Here is a 6,990-nt window from a genome sequence, read left to right on the forward strand (position 1 = left end):
TCTGAAGTAACTTGTACTAAAACGTGAGTTCTGCACGACTCAACAAATTGACAACAAATTGTCATTTTTACATTTCTGTTTGTGTACAGCCATGTACCCCTACTTCTAGTTTTTATGCAAAGCTAGGCTAACTAGCTTCTGACACCAGCTCCGTACACAGACATAAGCAGGGTCAGACCGGGAATAAAATTCAGCCCCTGGCAGTTTTCATCCGGACTCGCCCCATATTTCTCCAACATACACACTTATGAGTTGCATAAAGCAATATGAGGCTATTTATAACATAGCTAAGCAATAGATATCAAGTTGGCGCCCGATCAACAGGTGTACTTACAGGGTTTCATAAAATAATGATAATAATAATAAATAAATAGCCAAGAAATAGCCTAGAGGAAAAGTTGGCACCCCAAGAGGTGCACTTGACAATTGTCAATTGATATGGACAATCCAATTCTCAGTGCACTTAATCCGTAACTTTACAAATAAAACAAATATGATATAATCGTCATGAATGTAGTCTATGACAAAATACAATGTTGTCATCATGAAACAAAATTGCCAAAACTTAATTTGCACACTGAACAAAAGCTTTCTTATGATGATCTGGAAATGTGAGAGCTATTTAAAGCCAATCATCTGACATTGTGTTCGCAGCTTATCTGATGCAATTCACACAGCAGGCTCAACGTTCACTGCCACTGTCAGGCTGTGACAAGCAGCAGGCCTGCATCCTACTGGAGTGGACCCAGAGTGACTAATCAGTGGACATCATTTGAAAAAGCAGCATAGTACAGTCGCCTTAAGCAGCGAATCGAATAAAATAGCATATCCTACCCTCAATGTCCAAAGCCATATGAATGTATTTTTCTGTGTGAACGCTTCAAGATGTAGTGCTCCTTAATCTATTCTTGATCAATTTTAAAGCTGAAAAGCTGTGCTTGCATGCCACTTGTGTAATGGAGAGGGTCAGGTCTGGAGCTTTGCTGTTAACACTGTCACTACATGAGCTAATGTTAGCATGTTAGTTGTCATGCACCCTTCACTTGTCCTGGGCAGCGGCCTCCTCTTCTTGCTCCTCTGGAATCAGCCTGCTCATCTGTCCAGACTCTTTCCTCCTCCTCTTCATTTGACGGTGGACTGTTAATGTTATCACTGCAGCTAGGTATGCTAACACTAATAGAATTTTGAGTGGCAGTGGCATTGATATTTTGAATAAATGTGTAACTTAATACATTTTGCAGCATCAGCCACAAGATTTTGTTTCTTCTTCTCTCAGGCCTTTTTCTGCCCACCTTTTTGCTTTTTGGGACCTTTATCCATGTGTAGAGGCTAGTGTTATTTTTGATTCCAACTCCACTCTTTCTGTCTGGATTTGATTATTTCCTGCTTGACCTCTGACATTACATGGATGGACACATCCACTTGTGTGTCCACTGTGTAACCTCCAATCAGATGGGCTGTTCCAACATGAAGTGGGCTGTGGCTGACAGGTTGAATTTTTTCCCCACCTTGCTGGTGACCCTACTAATCTTGCCAGATTGCCAGTCCAAGCCTGGACATGAGTCTTCTCCTCTCATCTGACATCTCAACAAGAATTTGAGAATCATATTCAAAATTAGGTAATTTTAAAAATATTTATATAAAAATGAAATTCAGTTTTAAATGTCAGTTTACACAGATATCTCTGTGCAATTTCCTCTCAGTAATGTGAATTTTTTTGTTTCAAAATCTTTTACTGATGTCATTCTCAGCCAGATGCAGCAGATCACCTCAAACCACTGAAGCTCACATTCCTCCTGAGTCCTGACATACTTATCTCCAACACATACCACTCTGTCAGGGGTCAGCTGCTGGCAGAGAGACAGAGAGAAAGACAGGGGGGGTGGAGCGGGCGGAGTGGGGGGGGGGGGGGGTTGGGGGGTGTTTGAGGGGAGTAGGTGCGTTGCGTCCCGTCATACCCCTGTGCCCCTCGCTCTACCTGGAGGGGACGGAGGAGAGCTTGGAGAAAGAGTGAAGAGACCTCCAACAGAAGGAGGGGTGAGTACAGTTTCTGAGATGAACCCCTAATTATACGTGTGTGTTGGGAGGGGGGATGGAGGGGTGGGGTGGGGGGGTGGGTGGGTACTCAGATCTGGCCTGCAAGGGGAATGGCAAGGTCTATAATCCAGTTAGAGGTAAAAGGGGGGACGGCGGTCGGGTGGGTGTTTAGCCCCCAGCCCAACAGCAGGCCGGCTCACAGGTCATTGAACCCCCTCCTCCCTCCTCAGCCACAACCCCTCCACCCCAGCCTACCTCCACCCACCACTCCCCCTCAGCCGCCCCACCTCCACCTCCTCCTCAGCCTCCCGTCGGGGAAGATTACCAAGGAGAGAATATCTGAGGTCACCAGATAAACAACAGCCTGAGAGAGATACAACGTTCATCTTTTTTTCCTCTCTTTCATTATTTTTACATCTTCTATGGTAAAGGACTGATGAGAAGTGTTTGATCCTGCGGAGTTAAGTCCATTGCATGGACACTTGGAGCTTGGCTAAGCTTTTTGGAGACATATCTACAGGGGGCCACGCTGTTGATAGTGAGGATGTGGCGGAATCTAGAAATGTGGGGGTGGAGGGGGGGGGATGCAAACAGATGCATACTCTACCAAGGCTCACTCCTCCCATCTTGTTTAAGGCTTACAAAATTGTTGTGAAATTGTGGGGAGATTTTCAAAATTATCCCCAAATGCACAGATGTACTTCAAAAGTGACATCAAAATACTTAGACTTAACACATATATCTTTCAAAGTTGGTAATATTTGATATAAGTGCCTTTAGCATTCATGTAAACAACACAGATGTGACCAAAGCAGCGTGATGCTGGTCTTTGATCCCAGCGTCTCTGCTTTGATCTGGCTCACAGAGTAAAACATGTATTTTCCGAGGGGGAATACAGACAGGCACCGCAGTGAAATGGCCCTGGCAGCATTAGCCAAACATCGGCTTAGGCTGCGGGTGCAAACCGCCAACACACAGCCCGACAAATTAACTAAACATACTTACCAGTCTCACATGTTTAGGGCAGCATGCCCCATGAGCCTTGAAAAATTGTGAGCCGCTGCTCTTCTAATAATGCATTTACAGAAAGCCCCCCTGCACCACATTTGGAGATTAATGTAGGAAGGTTGACACGGGTTATGCTGATAGCCTATTTGTACAAGTAGAGACCGGAAAGAGCTTACAGAAAATGAGAGCCACTGAGCTAATACATCTGACCTCCAGGACACCTCCACCGACAAGCGCTGGATTTTCACCACCAGCGCGGTCGCAAATAATTTGCGCTAATTGGCTTTGAAGGCAATTACTGCGGAGAGAAGACACAGAGGAGGAATGCTGGGGAGAAAGTGGTGCAGGATGAAATGCATATTGATGGTTAGCATCAAAAGCAGGCCTCTTTGAAGTGCTGCGGTGGTGTCAGCGTGTGATAGGAGAGCTGATAGAAAAAACTGGACAGGAGACAGGTTCTTCTTAAGCACATGGCTGGCTGCTAGGAGAGGTCAACTACCCCACAGCAGTGTGTGTGTGTGTGAGAGTATGCACGATTGCGTTAGTATCGAAGAGAGATTCTATGTACTTAAAGGTCTAAATAAGAGTAGGTCAAAGGATCAGTATAATTTCTGAACACTTCCGTTAAGAAAGTCTACCTCTGGTCCTCCAGTTTACAGTTTTTCCTGTTTTAAACAAACAACAGACAATGAATACATGTGGCCTTGTATAAGTAGATGACAGGAGTGATCTGAAACATCTGAGCTGTAAGAAAGAAAGAAGTTTGAAAGAAGTTCTTACATAGGAAAACTTTAAATCCGCCAAAACAGGATTGTGATTCCTCAATAACAGGATTAATGGGAAATGTGGTCATTTTGTGAAAATCTTGTACTAACAATACCACACTGGCCTGAAATAAGATGTGCTTAAGACCAGCTAAACCAAGCCCAGAGGAGTGACATGATATGTATATGAAGTTTAATTGAGAAATGACAAAATTACATCATTTTCCTCCCCAGATTTCAAAAGTTAAGATATTTAGAAATGTATCTAATATATGAAATAATCAATATTACTTTATAACAGGATGCAGTTATTTATGTCTGACTTTGTGGCCCTACCACATTTAAACTAAAGCAAGACTATGTAACTTTTGAAAGAAGAAATAACACATTCTTCCTCTTATAAATGAAAAGGTGAATTCATAAACTTGGTCTGGTATGACCAGTAACTTATAGTGGTTAAATCTGCAGTGCAGAACTTTTACATATAGATGAATGTCTGTTACATTCAAGCCCTTACCAAACAAGCTCACACAATGCTGATTAAACCCATCACTGCCAAATAAATCTCTCTGTATTTCACAGTATTCAGAGTTTTTAAATCTCATGTCAGGGGCAACATTCCTGCATTGGCCATTTTGCTGTTAATCGTGCGGCTCTTCTAGACTTTCCAAATGTTATCGGACCGAATGTATCAAATTCTGATAATGAAACGAGTAATTTCAGGGGGTTTTATCCAATTTATCCACTGTTTTACAGCCACAACAGTAGGTTATGGCCCGTGGTGTACTGGCATGAGAGTGTGCTGCATGCCTGTGTCAGGCTGGCCAATTCAGACCAAATCAGGCGTTTTGGCGCAGTGCTGCAGGGTTGAATGGAGGTGTTTGGGTGTGTTTGTGCTCTACAATGTAACCACTGTGAAACAATCAGAAAATAACGTTATATTGATCTGATTCACTGGCTTTCTCGCTACTACCGCTCCCTCTCTTCATTCACTCTCCAGCTCACTCGACCATAGCTGCTCTCTCTCTTGTTCGCTGGTGCTCTCTCTCTGTCTATAGTCTTTTTAAAATGAGTCGGGAAGCTGACAGAAAACATTATTAAACATTATTAAAGAGGAACTCCACAGATTTTACACATTTAAGCGTGTTTTCAGGTGAAAAAGTAGTATAAAGCCTTTTGTGTCTCCAGAGGGAGCTGTGTGAAATCTGATAAATTGACATAAGTGATGTCACTTGAATCAGTGTTAGTTGGGACTCAATACTACAATGAAAAGTTAAAAAAATCTGTGGGTGTGGAGTTAGAAAGAAGTGAGGTTAGCAGGCCTCTGTAGCTCGCTGCTCATCTCTGCAGGAGGCTAGCAGCTCCAGGCTACATTAGCTTCTACTAGCATAACACACCCAAATTGACTGAACTGTCTGCAGTGCATTGTAGATAATGCAATCAGCCTGTTTTCATAAGGAAGAATAATCTATGGAATAAAAAAGACAATATCTCTGGCTCCGACATCAGGTGTAAGTATAAGAAATGTTGAGTCTGACAACATTACAGGTGTGCCATGCTAAAGCAGTGGAGTAAGAAGGTTAATTTATGTTAGCATCTTCAGTTCATGATAATTCCTTGAAAGGGGACACAGTTAATTAAAGTTAGGACACAAATGTTAACTCAAAACTGTTCTCAAGTTTCACCAATGTTGCGGTAGCTTACATAAAACAACACTTTACCATGAACAGTATTTATCATTGCAATTGTGAGGGCCATGCTTTGCCCTTTACAAGTGTTGTGTTTATTTTATGTATGTATGAACTGATGTAATAGCGGCCATCGGCCCTCGGTGTCTGTCACTCTGACTCAGTGGCTAAGCTCTGCTGTAGCCAGTAATTTCTCTCCCCTCTTTCGCCCCTGGAGGGCAACAATAGGCTCATAAACCCAATGAGAGCAGGGCTGTGCAGTGAGAGAGAATGTGTGCTTGAAAAAGGAGAGATAAAGTGTGTATGTGCATGTGTTTCCATATGTGTGTCTGTGTGTGTGTCTGAGAGAGCCTGGTTTAGTCCTCTGGAGCTGTGTATGTGCCTTACCTCTGGGCAGAATATGGGTCTCAGCTTGACAGCCGACACTATAATTCCCCATCGTGACCCCTGATAGGCAGGGTCAGTACAATATCACCATCAAACTGGCCGCCATGGGCCAGCCTGGGGAGAGGTGGGGTTTGTTCCCTGCTTCCCCTCGCAGACACAATGTGAATCCAATTACCCGCTTTGTCTCTGGCCAGAGTGCAATCCAAGATGCATGGTGGGGAAACCCTGGGTGAGGAAGAATAACATCGCTGTCATTCCAATTTCACAACCCAACCTAAACTGTTTTCTATCTTCAGTGTGAATAGGTGGAGAGGAGATTTTGATCAGGTTAGTCTTAACATTTTGGAGCAGTTTGTAATATACTTATTACTATGTCATATCCTTCTTGATTTCACAATGATACATTTTGTCAAGGACACGCCTTACTGGAAATGATGCTCTCCCCCCATTCTCCTCTGTAGTGAACTGCATGTCACCGCCCCAATATGAAGAGCCACCCTAAAGACTTTGGATTGGTTCTGCAATGCAGGTTTTTTTTTTTTTTTTTTAACTCTCTAATTGTTTCCACCCAGTTTTAATGAAACATGGGAGATTGTGTTTAGAGACTGACCTGTGAGTCTAGTTTGAAGTAATTTAGAAACAGTGTTGCCATGACATTGTTTGTCCACAAGAGAACACTAACAAGTTGATTTTTCAACTGTAAAATTTCCCGAATATTGGGCAATATATTGTCAGATTTTTTTAGATTCTCAAATATCAATATCGGTATCAGCCTCAAAATTCCAGTATCAGTTGGACTCTATTCAAAACTTGTCCATTGTTAACCTAAGTTCATATCTGTAATACTGCCATTACCTCATCATGTAGTGATGTAAGGACGCAAACAACCAAAGCTCTGGAGGACAGCAGGATATGTGTGGTAGTCATGATGTGCACACAAACCCGTTATTAAAAGCAAGTATATCACAAGCCTTAAGGTTATGTTGAAGTCTGGTACTTATGCGGTTTGTACATAATCTAAATCTACATGTTGGGGTACATGAAGTCCACAAGAAGTGATCAGCTGTGACAGCTTAGGCTGCTTTGTGTACAACTATTGTTTGTTG

Source organism: Thunnus thynnus, chromosome 1, assembly GCF_963924715.1.
Source record: "Thunnus thynnus chromosome 1, fThuThy2.1, whole genome shotgun sequence".
Classification (NCBI taxonomy): Eukaryota; Metazoa; Chordata; class Actinopteri; order Scombriformes; family Scombridae; genus Thunnus; species Thunnus thynnus.